Here is a 16,161-nt window from a genome sequence, read left to right on the forward strand (position 1 = left end):
AAGGCCTTGTCTACAGAGCGAGATCCAAGACAGGCACCAAAACTACACAGAGAAACCCTGTCTCCAAAAAAAAGGGGGGGGTCCACAGAAAGAGGACTCCATGCCTGTGTTTGCTCACCAGGGGAGGAGAATGGTCTATTATCCAGCCTAGGCCTCCATGGGTGCAGCATGCAGGGATCTCACTTTAACACTGGGACAGGGGACAGTCTCAGGAGAGCCTCGTGCCAAAGCACTCAGAAGCCTAAGCACTAATTATGGGCAAGACTCTTGTACTGGCTGGTTTTGTGTGTCAACTCGATACAAGCTGAAGTCATCAGAGAGGAAGGAGCCTCAGTAGAGGAAATGGCTCCATGAGATCCAGCTGTAAGGCATTTTCTCAATTAGTGATCAATGGGGGAGGGCCCAGCCCATGGTGGATGGTGCCATCCCTGGGCTGGTGGTCCTGGACTCTATAAGAAAGCAGGCTGAGTAAGCCAGGGGAAGTGAACCAGTAAGCAGCTCCCCTCCATGACCTCTGCATCAGCTCCTGCCTCCAGGATCCTGCCCTGTTTGAGTTCCTGTTCTAACTTCCTTCAGCAATGTGAAAGTGTAAGGCAAATAAACTCTTTCCTTCCCAACTTGCTTTTTTGGTCATGGTGTTTTGTCTCAGCAATAGAAACCCTAACCAGGACAACTCTGAATGAGACAGAGGAATCAGGAACTAGCATTTAGATGTATAACCAGTGTCACAGGGTTGCTGCAGAGGTCAAGGACACTGTTATAATGCTAAATATCCTACAATGTACGGGACTGTCCATCAAATCAAGATGTGTGCGCTCATGATTGAACCACTGTTGCTATCTTGTGTTGTTTTCCTGCCGCTATGCCCAAAGCACCTTACAGAACTACTTAAGGGAGGGTTTGTGTAGGCTCACAGATTCAGAGGGATCTGTCAGTGGTGGCATGACTCCACGCAATTGAGTGGATCATTCAGCAGCAGGAGTGTGTGCCAAGAGGTTCCTCACCTCTTGGTAAACAGGAAGCAGAGGGCATGACAGGAAAGGGGTAATACGTTCCCAAAGATCCATCCCCCGTGACCTATTTTCTCCAAGTAGGTTCTGCCTCCTAAACTCTCCAGAAGTTTCTAAAATAGCACCACAGCTAGGTGCCAATCTTCCAATACATGAGCCTTTGAGCAGGGGACACATCATATCCAAACTGACCCAGCAATGGCATAGCACAAAGTTCATTCTGGGGTGGGGGGGGCACAAAATCAAAACAAGTCCCTATCTTGGTCAATGACCTGTAGCACGATCCTATCTGGTCTTAGTAATAAAAACCTGGAGTCAGATATCAGGATGAAAGCTGAAAGATCAGCGAAGCAGAGTAGCCAGCCACAAGTTCTTACTTCTATAAAATCCTCAGCCTGAAAGGGCTGATCTCCTGTCTCTTCCGCCTTATATTCCTTTCTCCTCCCAGCCATATCACTTCCTGTCCAACCTCCCTAGTGCTGGGATTAAAGGCATGTGTGCCACCACTGCATGGCTCTGTTTCTCTTTTAGACTGGATCAAGGAACAGGGTGGCCTTGAACTCATAGAGATCCATCCGTCTGCCTCTGCCTCCCTAATGCTGGGATTAAAGATGTGTGCCACCACTGCCTGGCCTCTATGGCTAACTAGTGGCTTAGCTCCACACTCTGATCTTCAGGCAAGCTTTATCTGTTAAATCACAAACAAAATATCACCGCAATGACCAAGGCAACTCTGATAAAAGGAAGCATTTAACTGAGGCTTGCTTACAGTTTCAGAGGTTAGCCCATTACCATCATGGTGGCAAGCATGAAGCATGGTGGCATACAGGCAGGAGCTGGAGCAGTAGCTGAGAGCTACATCCTGATCTATAGGCAGAGAGACAGAAAGACTGTTCCTGGCAGGGACTTTTGAAACCTCAAAGCACACTTCTTCCAACAAGGCCACACCTACTCCAACAAGGCCACACCTACTCCAACAAGGCCACACCCCCCAATCCTTATAATCCTTTCAAATGGTGCCACTCCCTGGTGACTAAGCATTTAAATAAATGAGCCTCTGGTGGCCTTGCCATTCTGTTTGTTTGTTTGTTTTGTTTTGTTTTTTGAGACAGGGTTTTTCTGTGTAGCTTTGGAGCCTATCCTGGAACTCACTCTGTAACCAGGCTGGCCTCAACTCACAGAGATCTGCCTGCCTCTGCCTCCTGAGTGCTGGGATTAAAGGCATCCGCCACCATGCCTGGCTGGCCTGGCCATTCTTGTTCAAACCATCGCACTCCCCAAATCACAACAAACAAAATGTCTGCTGTCGGGTACATCCTTCATACTGAATGAAACCTATCGAAAGAGCCATATAGGAATGACCCTGAGATAGACCACAGGAAGGAATGGCCAAGGTGAATGAGGTCATACTTCTGATTACTGGTTACCAGGCCTTTACACTTCCTTTCCTGTAAGGACAGCCAAAACATCTGCAGGTATTGCCAAACATTCTGGAGACAAACTGCCTCTACCTGAGACCATTGGCTAGAGCCTTATAGTTTACAGAGGCCAAGTTCAGCTAGGCAGAAGAGGGAACCAGGCCTAGGAGCATTGATGCCTGAGTTTAAAATATACTTCTACCACTGAATAGGTCCTAGATCTCCCTCTTTGGACCTTAGTTTCCCTATCTGTAAATTGGCAGGATTCAATGGGATAACTTCTGGAATCAGTTCAAAGCTTCTAGAATTTTTCAGTTTGACCCTGTTCTAATTCTTCCCTCACCTGGACACACACACACACACACACACACACACACACACACACACACACACACTCACACACACACCACCATGATGATATCACTCCGCTTAACTTTTCCATTGTAGTGGATTTGAGACAGGGTCTCTTGTGGCCCAGGCAGGCCAAGAGCTGACTTAGACTGAAATGACCTTGAGTTCCTCATCTTGCTGCTGAGATAACAGGCCTGTGTGGCAGGCACCTACTTAGGAAGTGCTAGAGAATCAAACCCAGGTCCTTGACGTCTCAGGTAGTCACGCTACCCACCAAGCCTAGGTAATAAAAGGGGTGGGGTAACCCCAGAGCGGGGAAGTCTGGTGGCCAGTAGAGTGGTTGGTGCGGGTCGGGGTGGAAAAAGATAGTGTCGTGGTTAGTTTTATGTCAACTTGACATAGGCTAGAGTCATTTGGGCAGAGGGACTCTCAATTGAGAAAATGCCCTCATAAGATCTACCTGTAGGCAAGTCTGTAGGGTATTTTCTTAATTAACAGTTAATGTGGGTGGGCCCAGGTCCCTGAGGGAAGTGCCATCCCTGAGCGGGTGGTCCTGGATGGTATAAGAAAGCAGGCTGAATAAGCTATGAGGAGCAAGCCAGTGAGCAGCACCCCTCCACGCCCTCTGCTTCAGCTCCTGCCTCCAGGTTCCTTCCCTGCTTGGGTTCCTGACCTGGTTTCAATCAGTGATTGTCCATGATGAGGAACTGAAGTAAAAAGCTACCACAGAGGCAGACCTGGTGGTGCATGTGTGTAATCCCAGCTCTGGGGAAGCTGAAGCAGAAAGTTCTTGAGTTCAAGGCCAGGCTGGGCCACAGAGTGAGTTTGAGACTAGCCTGAGCTACAAAGTGAGACCCTGTCTCAAGAAGGAGGGGACCGAGGCTAGCTCAGTTGGTAGAGCATGCATGAAGCCCCGGTTCATCATCCAGCACTGCACGAAAGTGGGCGTGGTGACACCTACTTATAATCTCAGAACTCCAGAGGTGGAGACAAAAGTACCAGAAGTTCAAGGCCAACCTGGGCTACATGAGACTCAGTCTCAAAGAGAGATGAAGGGGAAGGATAGAGGAGGAGGCAACTTATACAGAGAAAAGAACATTCATGTCTAAGAAAGATGAAGGGGTGTGTGTGTGTGTGTGTGTGTGTGTGTGTGTGTGTGTTGATTATGTTGTAAACAAAATTCACCCCAAAGCCACCGACAGCATCTAAGCAGCTCCACTAGTGCTCTGGCCTCTGGTTCAGCTGTGATCAGCCAGGGCCGGAAAAGATAAGGAAGACAGGTCCCCACCCCCACCACTCACAGCTCCACCTGCTTCGTTTCAGAATCCAATAAAGCTTGACAGTGGCCTTGAGAGGGAGTGAGAGGAGTTTAATGAAAAACATTCCATCTGAACAATGACTCAGGCCTTTTGGAAAACAGAGTGGCTCACTCACCTCCTCCACATGTGTCCCTGAGCAAGGGCCACCCGTACCTTTCCCTTGTCTTCCACATGGTGGTTTCTTTCCAGCTGCATTGCCATTTTCTGGGGTCCCAGACTGTGGTGTACCCCAGAACCACACCTATTTCTCAGGAGTATCCTACCGGCTTGTTCATTTCTGAGTTCTTCCTGCGAGCCCTGTTTTAGAATGAGGATGTGAAGAAAAACACAGCTGAGGGATTAGAATGCTTGCCTAGCCATGCATGAGGGCCTAGGTCCCACTGTCCACCACACACACACACACACACACACACACACACACACACACACACACACACAGAGGAATAAAGCTCAGTCTGGGAGATGAGAGTATCACAGCATCTCACTCATCTGAGTCACTCCCCAGTGGGACACCTACAGTGACATTTGACACTGAAAGGGGAGGCAAGAGGATCAAGAGTTCAAGGTCACCCTTAGCTACATAGTGAGAGCAAAGCCAAACTATTTGAAATACTATCATTAAATAAAACACAAACAAGCAAACAAAAAAACCTACCAAGGCTAGAGAGATGATTTAGCAGTTAAAACCATATACCGCTGGTGGTGGTTTGAAAGAAAATGGCCCCCAAAGGGAGTGGCACTATTAGGAGGTGTGGCTTTGTTGGAGTGGATCTTGTTGGAAGAAGTGTGTCAATGTGGAGGCTGGTCTCAGATATGCTCAAGCCACACCCAGTGTGTCTCATACATGCTCAAGCCACACCCAGTGTCTCAGTTCACTTCCTGTTGCCTGCAGGATCAAGATGTAACCAGCATCACGTCTGTCTGCACGACACCATGTCCCACCATGATGATAATGGACTAAACCTCTGAAAACGTAAGTCACCCCAATTAAATGTTTTTCCTTTATAAGTGTTGCTGTGGTCATGGTGTCTCTTCACAGCAACTGAAACCCTGACTAAGACACTGCTCTTGCAGACGACCTGAGCTGAAATCTCAGCACCCACAATGGTGGGCTCACAACTGCCTATTACTCTAACTCCAGGAGATATGATGTCCTCTTCTAGCCTCTGAGGGCAACTACACTCACATGTAGACATACACATAGATGCATAATTAAAAATAAAACAAACTTTTTTAAATTATTGAATTAATATATTACTAATTATTAATATATTGAAAAACCTAAAGAGGAACCTACAGACTCCAAGTGCTGTCTATGACCTCTAGCATAGCTTACTTCAGAAGTGTCTAACCTTGTGACATTTCAATGCAATGCTCTCATCACTAGAGTTCAAAAACATATGTGCAAAAAAAAAAATCTCAACATTTTTGGCAAATTTATGAGTGTTGTGTTATATTCACAGCTACCGTGAAAGGCATTCAATCCATAGGTTGCTTGTTGGACACTCCTAGAGTGGAGGCAAGAATGGATCTAGAGATGTTTGTGAATGGAAGGCTAGAGCTGCAGGAAGCCCCATCCAAAGCAGCATTCCAGAGCTGACATCAGGTCAAAGACACTAATCAAAGTGAGTTACTATTCATTCCCTATGCAAGGCAAGCCAGACTGGGTGAATGGAGTCAGCCCCCTGCGATACACCTCAAAGTCCAGAGGAGTCTCTCCACTGGGAGAACGGAATCAGCCCCCTGCGGTACACCTCACAGCCCAGAGGGTCTCTCCACTGGGAGAACGGAATCAGCCCCCTGCGGTACACCTCACAGCCCAGAGGGTCTCTCCACTGGGTGAATGGAGTCAGTCCCCTGCGATACACCTCAAAGCCCAGAGGGGTCTCTCCACTGGATGAATGGAATCAGCCCCCTGCGGTACACCTCAAAGCCCAGAGGGTCTCTCCACTGGGTGAATGGAATCAGACCCCTGAGATACACCTCACAGCCCAGAGGGTCTCTCCACTGCCCCAGCTGTCAGCTCCACTGCTCCACATTCCCAGGTGGAAGGAACTGACATTAGCTGTCAGAACTGCAACCTGCTGTCTGCCCAGCCATGAGCTGTAAAAACTGTCTGGCAGGCTGATGCTTCAGACATTTCCACGCACAGTGAGATGTAAACTGCTGGGGCAGCTAACTAACGCCCAGGGCTCTCCCAGGGCAGTGAGGTCTTTGAAATGCTGCATGATGCTGCAATAAGTTTCATTTAATGTCTTACACCACAGATAGTTTCTTCCACAGACACAGACGGAATAGAAGCCAGTCCCCTGGAGGCAAAATCTTCTACCTGACTCCTGAATACACCAGGGACTTTGTCACAGCAGATGACACTGTGAAACTAGAAGTTGATTTTTCAAGGCACACCAGGTAGTTTGAATTCAACCATTTCACACTGCCTGCATGGCATCTGACCCCTAATTATCCTTTTGGTTTTTTCATACAAATGTTGTTTAAATTGAATTTGAGACAGGATCTCACATAACCCAAGCCAACCTCAAACTTCCTATGTAGCCTAGAATGACTTTGAACTTCTGATCCTCCTGCCTCCAGCTCCTGAGTGCAGGACTTACACAACAGCAGTGCTGGGGATCGAACTCAGGGCTCCATGAAAGGCGGATGAACACTCTAAATTTCTAGCCTTTGCCTTTTCAATGTTTAATTTTAAAATTAGACCTTACTGTTTATTTAGAACAATTTTAAGTCTATAGCAGAATTGAGCAGCCAGGGACGAGACCTCACAAGCCTCCAATTATATACAGCCTTCCTTGCCCATCATCCACAGCCTGAATAGAGAGGCACACTCATCACTCTTTAGATGACATTTGAAACATGAACCTAATTAGTCTTATCAATAAAAAACAGGAGCCAGATATCGGGGTAAAAACCTGGAAGATCAGAAAAGCAAGGGAGCAGCCATAGTCACTTCCCACCTCTCTGGATCCTCCCACCAAAAGGGACCAAGATCCTGTCTCTGTCCGGCCTTATCACTTCCTGTCTTCACCTCCCATGTGCTGGGATTAAAGGCATAAGCCACCACTGCCAAGCTTCTATGGTTAACTAGTGGCCAGCTCTGCCCTCTGATCTCCAGACAAGCTTTAATTGTCAAAGCACAAACAAAAGATCACACAACAGACATTATCAACCAAAGCCCACGGTTCATACTGGGGGTTACTCTCTGTGGTGCACACTCTGGGTTCGGACAAACGTGTAATGAAATGTGTACTCGTCTGGATTTTCTTTTCTATTGCCCGAACAAAACACCTGCCAGAAGGCCGGGCGGTGGTGGCGCACGCCTTTAATCCTAACACTTGGGAGGCAGAGCCAGGCGGATCTCTGTGAGTTCGAGGCCAGCCTGGACTACCAAGTGAGTTCCAGGAAAGGCGCAAAGCTACACAGAGAAACCCTGTCTCAAAAAAACGGAAAAAAAAAAAAAAAAAAAAAACACCTGCCAGAGACTTGAGGAAGGAAGGGCTTATTCTGACTCACAGTGTGAGGCAGAGTCTATCTTGGTGGGGACATCACAGTAGCAGATACACAAGACCTGGTCACAGTGTTTCTGTAGTCTAGATGCATGATAGCCAGCCAGTACAGCTTAATCAACAAGCCCCAGGTCCTAGGAGGGTACTCTAATCTCAAAACCCAAGGTGGACTCGAAATCAAAATCTAAGGAATGACATTCATTTGACCTCTAGCCTCCACACACATACACATACACACACACACACACACACATACACACATACACATACACATACACACACACATACATATATATATATATGCACACATGCAAAATAAATAAACCCTGTCCACTTGACAATGGATATTAACCATCAGAACATGTACCACCATCCTAGTACAGCATGGAACAGTTTCACAGCCTGAAACCACCATGCTCAGCCTCTTCTCCTGCCGGCCTTCACCCTTGGCAGATGATGATCTCTGGGGGCTCTATTTTGAGATGGGGTCTTTTTATGTAGCGTGGGCTGGCCTTGAATTTGCCATCCTCCTGCTTCTGCCTCCCAAGCACTTGGGTTACAGGCATGTGCCACTACGTCCGGCCGAGGTCTTTTCACTCTGCCCACATCTAACAGTATATAGCTGAAACCCTCCCAGGTTGGCTCATTTTAGATTTTTAAGAAGAATAAAGGTTAATAGGTCACTAACCAGTCATCATGCTGAGCAGCCAGGGGGCTGTGTCACAGCTGCCTTCACTGGACTTTGGAGACAAGTTCATGTTGGTTGAACGATAACTAGGATGAACATCCTGCTTCTCTGGGAGAAAAAAAAAAACGAATGCTACGTAATTACAGCCAGCGATTGTTCTTGGGGTAGGAGGTTCTACCTAGGACAGTGGTGTGGGCCTATTGTACTAACGCTTGCAAGGAGGAGGCAGGAAGATCAGGAGTTCAAGGCTATCCTCGGCTACATCGTAAGTTCCTGGTCAGCCTGGGATACATGAGACCCTGTTTCAAAAAGTAGAAAACAAAAGCTTTTACCTGAATAGAGAACAGCTTGTAAAATAATGCAGCCACATACAAATGACAGCCTTCAGATCACGAGACTAAATGCAGACTTGTAGGTGTTGATACATTTTAGAATTCTGGTGACTTCTTCCAAACAGAGGGAAGCTTGCAAGTGACAGCTTCCGCTGAAGTGAGAGGATGCCTGCTCCTCTTTGGTAAGTTTTGAATTTGAGCACCTCTGAGCACCACCCAAATGAGGGGATTGTCCTCCAGGCAGGGATAGTCAGTGTCAAGGTAAAGTCAAATATGGGGCAGTAGGGTGACTCATCCACCCAGGACCATCCTCGATTCTTGAGTGGAAATTAGACTGCTGTATCAGCCCCCTCTGCAGCGACCCTGAGGAGGGGAAACCAGCATCAGTGGGACCCTAAAAGGAAAGAAGAAGAAAGATTCCAAAAATGTCACACAGGCCTGGGACCTTAACTTCAGCCAAAAAAATCAGTGACATGGTAAATTAGAGAAATTAAGCCCCAGGTCATTTTGTATATCAGTATATGTACATATGAGCTCATGAGTGGATCATGTTTCTTTTTTTCTTTCTTTTTTCTTCTTCCTTTCTGTTTTTTGTTTTTCAAGACAGAGTTTCTCTGTATAACCCTGGCTGTCCTGGAACTCACTCTGTAGACCAAGCTGGACTCCAACTCCAGGATCTACTAGTCTCTGCCTCAACCCCCGCCCCCAGGCCTGGAATTAAAGACCTGGACCACCACATCCAGATGAGTAGATCGCATTTCAACTGCATCAGAGAGAAGGGATTGGCACTGGAGAATCTAACCTTAGGCTCCTTGAGCCAGCCAGTGTTGTGTGTATGTTGCTGAGGTATTATGCATCCTCACCCACCGGGATCTCTCCAGCTAGCTTTGAAGGAGAACTGTCAGGCATCTCATTACAGCACCGGCTAGTGATTAGACAGATCAGATGTATGGAATGCAGGCTAGACTGTCTCAGCACATCCTGAATGTGGGCCTCTGAACGCAGAAAGAGACAATAGAGGGATATAGGTTTTGAAAGCAGTCGTCTGCTTCAGAGAAGATACCTTTTGAGAAATGTTTTCAGGAAATGTTCAAAGAGAAAGACTGCTCGTTCATGATTGGAATTAGCAAGTGAGTTGGCTTCTTTGAAGCTTCTGGGCTCTTCTCCAGTGTTTCCTGGTACTGAGCTGGTCACAAGGCCCTCTATAATAAAGTAATATAATTGTCATTGTTTATTATTATAATCATAGTCATGTGTATTGCTAATGCTACATTCATTATTAAAATTTTAAATTTTAGCCACACTTGTCAAAATATGGCCACTACTGTGGAAGACCAGCTCCAACCTGTTGAAGGGTTCTTGCAGGGATGAGGAAGTATTAGATAGAAATACAGACATAGACGACTAGAAAGACAGAGATACAGGATAGCTTCGGGAGGGCCCTGGGTAAATATCTAGCCACCTCCAGTTTTATTATAGTGGGCTTTTTATACACTACCAAGGGGAGAGGCAAAGGACCTCCCCCTTTCAAGATCAAAGCACAACATACAGCCAAGTGTAGGCCCTTCAAAACATCTGGTAACCATGCCCCTGGCCAAATCATCCTATTATGCAGCCCTGCTGGGTAAAGCAAGCTCAGACTTTCTGATCTTGAGTAAGGCCTTACTAGGGAGCCTCTGTGGGCCCCCACAGACTACCCATGTTATGTGTAAATCTGGTCAATAATACAGTAGCAAGAATATCATGTGTGGCCAAGCATGGTGCACACCTGTAATCCCAGCACTCAGGAGACTGGAGCAGGAGGATTGCGAGTTGGAAGCCAGACTTGGCTATTGTGAGAGTCTGTCTTAGAAAATACAACAACAAAACAATATCAAGCTTAAAGTGGGGGATGGGATGTTTTCTGTGCTGTATGGATGGCCTGATGCAGACACAGGGTCTGGACAAATAAAACAGGGAGGCCTGAGTGTCTGGTGAGGAGATGTCATGACAGAAGCGGAGACTGGACTGGTGCCATTCTGGTGAGGGGCCACATGCCTTGAAGTCAGGCAGACCCAAAGCTGGAAAGCCACAGAAGCAGAGCATCCTCTAGACCTGTCAGGAGGAGGCTCATGTGACCCATTGTAGCCTTCCAGGACTATAGGACGAGGCATCTTCTCTATTGTAAGACATATGCTTAAAGCAATTTGTTAGAGCATCTCCCTTCTCAAGCCTGGATGATACGCCTGTTATCCAACAGTCCCAGTAAGAGTGGGCCAAGAAGTGTCCAGGTGCTGGGTGGCACATGGTGGCATGTTCCTGCAATCCCAGCTCTTGGGAGGCAGGAGCAGGATAATGAAGAGTTTGGGGTCAGCCTGGTCTCTGTCAGCTTTTCTCAGAACACTGAAGGCTAAGGTGTAGCACAGGGTGCCCTCTGCTGACTCCCGACACACGCAGAGCCCTGGGTTTCCTCCTCAACACTACACACAGAAATAAAGAGGAGCCAGGTGTATTAGTGACTTGTCTTTCGGTTGTGACAAAACACCTCCCGATAAGCAAATGTGAAGGAAGGCTGGTTTAGTACCATCGGAGCGTTAACAACCCATCGTGGATGTGAGCAGCGTGGAGGCAAATGCGTGAGGCAGCTCAAACCACTCGGAAAGTGGAGAGGGAGGAATGCACATACTCAGCTCACTTTCTCCTTTTGATTCAGTCAGGACTCTGGCCCATAGCATACTGTCATTTCTTCTGACCTCAACGTGCTCAGCTCTCCTTGTCACCGGTCTGTGATTTGTGATCAATTACTCAGGCCATTTGTCACACCTACAAGCTTGAACATCTCACCTTGAGCACTAAAAAAAAAACAAAAAAAAAATTACATCAGTGTGTGTGTGTGTGTGTGTGTGTGTGTGTGTGTGTGTGTGTGAGTGTGTGTGTGTACAACTGCTAAAATGCATGTGTGGAGGTCAGAGGACAACTTATGGACATCATTCCCCTCCTTCCACTATATGAGTCCTGGGTATAGAACTCTGGGCATCAGGTTTAGTAGTAAACATCTTTACCCACTGAGCGATCTCACTGAGCCAACCAACCTCCAACTTCACTGTCCAAGCAAAATGGTTGAGCCCCTGAACCTTGAGAAGAGTTCCCTTTATCACTGTCTCTCAAGGTGACATTCTTTGGTTAACCTGTAGTCTGTCTCCTGTCATGTTTGGCCTGTACTCATATAGTGAGCCAACTCACCCATATACAGAATTCTTCCATCACAGGATGAATGGGACCCTAATGTAACCATAGGTATGTACAAGGGGCTGGGATGAATCTCTGGTAGGCAGGAAGGAGGGATCCAGGAGGATTCACATGCAATGGCTTGTGTCCTGAGCTCCTGCTCAGCACCCAGCTCAGGTGCACCGCCTGCATCTATCAGTGACTGTGCCTCAACCTGCCTGACCTTGTGTTTTGGCTGGACTGACAAGACCCGGTTAACGGAGGGTAGGTGTGAGGTCCTTTGGTGGTCCACAGTCAGGCACTCAGTTTTCACCAGCCCTCTTAGAGCATGCCAGTTGTTTCTCAAAAGATCTATGTCCCCTGCTCCCGGGGGCACAGTCTTGCTCTGAGACTTCAAGGGCTGGCATTAACACAGTGGTTCGTACGCTGGAACACAGTATAAATGCCACACAACACATCTGTCATAGTGGCTACCTCTAGCATCTCAGACTCTGTAAAGTTGACAGCATAAGCTTGAACTGCTGCTGTACCTAAGCTGGGACCTGCTGTAGTCTTTCTTCTTGGGGAGCCATTAATGCTGCCAGCCTTTTATGTCGGGGGCGGGGTATTGGTCCAAACAACATCCCCAGCTGTGGAATATGCTATCTCCAGCCTCCAAAAAATTCCTGCATCTTGTTCTCCCTTTATCACTTTGGGGAATATAAATTGTGTGTTCTTTATCCAAGATTCTTGAGACTAAAATGCTTCAATTTCAAGTTCTTCTGGATTTGGGAGTATTTCTACAGACATAATAAGATGTCTTAGGGATGGGAGCCAAGCTGAAACTCAAAATTCATTCACATTTTATATACACCATATTCACAGAGCTTGAGGGCATTTATACAGTATTTTTTAAAATAACTTTGTACATTGAAGTTTTATTTTGGGAGACTAAGGAGATGGCTGAGTAAGGAAGAATGCTTTCTCTGCAAACACGAGGCCTTGAGTTTGAATCACCAGCACTGACACAAAAAGCCTGGCATGGTTGAGTGTGCCTGTACCCCAGCATTGCATGGCACAGACAGGGGGGTTCTGAGAGTTCAATGGCCAGCCAGTCTAGTCAAAGCAGCAGCTCTGGTTCAGTGAGAACCAATCTCACTTACCTCAAGGCAGCAAGGTGGAAAGTGACATCTAACAGCCTCCTCTAGCCTCAGCACATGTGCCCACACACACATGTGCATGAGTTACATACACATACACACAGTTTCATCTTTCACTTATAGTACCATATCAGCACTCAAAAAACTTTGCACTTTTTTGTGATTAGGGATGGTCTATAAGATGTGATAATTTCACTGTCTTTGGAGTATGTGCCCAAACCACAAGACCCCTAAAATTATCACTGGTTTGGCAAGCACCCTCTTCTCTCTCTCTCTCTCTCTCTCTCTCTCTCTCTCTCTCTCTCCCTCCCTCCCTCCCTCACTCCCTTCCTCCCTCCCCCCCCTCTCTCTATGTGCACATGCATGCTCACACAGGACCATACATAAATGTGTATAGAGGCAGAGGTCAACATTGGGGGTCTCCCTTTATCACTCTTCATCTTATTTTTTGAGGCAGGGTCTCTCACTGAACCTGGAGCTCACTGATTCAGCTGGACTAACTGACCAGCAAATCTCGGGGATCCTTCTACCTCCACCTCCCCAGGGTTGGAACCACAGGTGCACACTGCAGGATCTGGCTTTGTACATGAGTCCTGAGATCCAAACTCAGGTCCTCATGCTTGCTGGTCAATCGCTGCACCAATGAGCTCCTTCACTTCATCCCCCCTTCAACTGGAATTTGTGTGAATTACCGACACTTTAAAAATGGGCTTTTTGTGAGTCTTCTGTTATTGTTTTGTTCTGTTGAGATTGAGTCTTTCTCAGTGACCCTGGCAAACCTGGTACTCACTATGTAGCTGAGACTGACCTTGAACATGTGTTCCTCCTGTCTCAGTGTCCCGAGTGTTGGATTATAGGCATGCACCATCACACCCACTTTCATCTGCTGCATTTAGCATGATGTCATTGACTAGTGGACCCAAGTGATGCTCTAAAGAGTGACCAGATGGCACAGGTCCCTCTATATCAGGCTCAAACAGGAAACAGAAACCACCAAGTCATCTGGCCCTTAAAACTAATTAAAAAGAATCTCTGGGCTAGAGAGCTGGCTCCTTCCCTGGCTCAGCTGGTAAGTTACTTGCCATGCAGGCATGGAGACCTGAGCTCAGATCCCTAGCACCAATATAAAGGGCAAGTGTGGTAGTGCACTCTGGAACCTCAGCATTTAACAGGAGGGGGAAAAGATAGGTGAATCCTTGAGACTCTTTGGTTGGCCTGTCTAGCTAATTAGTGAGCTCCAGCTTCTGTGAGAGAGCCTGTCTCAGAAAGTAAGGTGGAAAAAGCAATTGAGGAAGACTTGGTATCTCTGCACACACAAATGTACAGGTGCTTATGCACGTATGTGCACACACACACACACAAGCACACAAACTTGGACACAACACACAGAGTCTTTACAGGCTGGGGACATAGCTCAGCTGGTAGATGCTTGCTTAGCATACACAAGGCCCCACACTCAGTTCTCACCATCCTTTAGCCATTGATGTCTAGCTCATGCCTGTCATCATAACACTTGGAAGCCTGAAGCGGGAGGACCAGATGTTCAAGGTCATTCTCAGGAGCCTGCCTACATTAGGACCGAGTGAAACCTGGGCTGGGCAGTATTTGGGTAGAGAAAGTCCCAAGAAACACTGCTCCAGGCAAGCCAAAGCAGACAGGTGAGTGCAGCACAGAAGCTGAGCGCTCAGAAGCTGGATTCCCAGCAGCGCCAAGCCCCGTGCAAATATCGTCATTGGGAAAGCCACAGCGAGGTAGACACCAGGCGCTGGGTATGCAGCTAGGGCCTAGTGCACCTTTGGCATCCTATAAGAAAAAACCAAAGCCAACCACACGAGAACCAGAAGGGAAAGCCTCTTCCTTCTGGGTGCTCACTCCGGGGCATTGCTTGACAAAGCTTAACCACAGACTCAGCACTAAGAGGAACCACTTAATATGAGCCCAGCTCCATTAGCACCGAGCAAGTGAGGAAGGACTTGAGGATGAAGGGCAGCAAACTGAAAGATACCCAAACTGGCCAGGCACAGTGGCTTACACTGGTAATCCCAGAACTTGGGAAGCAGAGACAGGAGAATTGCTGCAAATTTGAGGTCAACCTGATCTACGTAGCTAATTGTAAACCAGTCAAGATTACAGAGTAAGACTAAAGCTAAAATAATAATAGGAAAAAACTTCTACAGACTAGATTTTCACAGAGGCTGGAAAATTTAGCACAGTCAGGATTATAAACATTTGGGATCTTCTTTCCAGAAAGGGAGAGAATGGAATAAATTCACAACATGTGTCTGAAACTATTAATCTCTTCTGGCAAAGACAGTGCCTCTCTCTGGCTTGGTAGGCACTGGGAGCTGCTACTCTGCTGAGCCTCCGGCAGCTCAGAATCATCTTAGACTCTGTGCTTTGTGAGCCAAAGTGCTGAGTAATGGAGCTATGAAGGGACCGTCACTCCTGCTCCTCCATATCCCTGAGGGGAGCATCGATCTCCTCACCTCTCCTGTTTGCTCCTCACTTAGGATGCTGCCGTCGGGTGAAGAGTAGGGGTTCCCCAACTGCTACAGTTTCACTCCAAGCCCACACAGGGTGTGTGTGTGTGTGTGTGTGTGTGTGTGTGTGTGTGTGTGTGTGTGTGTGCAGCAGTGATGGGACGGGGTACTCAACTCTTGAGTACATCAGTCTCAGTTTTTACATGGGAACCGTGGAAATCATGGCTGTGTGGGGCTTATGGACCCAAAGGACTCCTGTCAGCCATGGGACAGGACTCCATGTCTCTCTATGGAGCCAGAGCCTCTTTCTGTATGGAGACAGAAGAAGGCCCCAGACTAAATGAAGACCACAACATATACCCTTTAATAAGCAGGTACTAATTACCCTTTGCTTGTTTACTTATTCCCCTTTTCTTAAGATATAGTCTTACGTAGTCAGGTTGGCCTTGAACTCACCATGGAGTCCAGTATAACCATGAACTTTTGATCTTCCTGACTCTACCTCCCCAGAACTGGTATTCCAGGCATGAGTCACTAGGCCTGGCTTCCTTGTATTTTTTTAGACTTAGCATAGAATCAAGTCCTCAAAAATTTGGAAGCTGTAATCTAGATGGGCTGAGGGTCACCAGCACCATGGCTTGGGTCCCCTGGAAATAAACACAGGTTGCAACAAACCATGTAATATTAATCAGCAAA

The sequence above is a fragment of the Peromyscus eremicus genome, chromosome 8a (assembly GCF_949786415.1).
Source record: "Peromyscus eremicus chromosome 8a, PerEre_H2_v1, whole genome shotgun sequence".
Taxonomy (NCBI): domain Eukaryota; kingdom Metazoa; phylum Chordata; class Mammalia; order Rodentia; family Cricetidae; genus Peromyscus; species Peromyscus eremicus.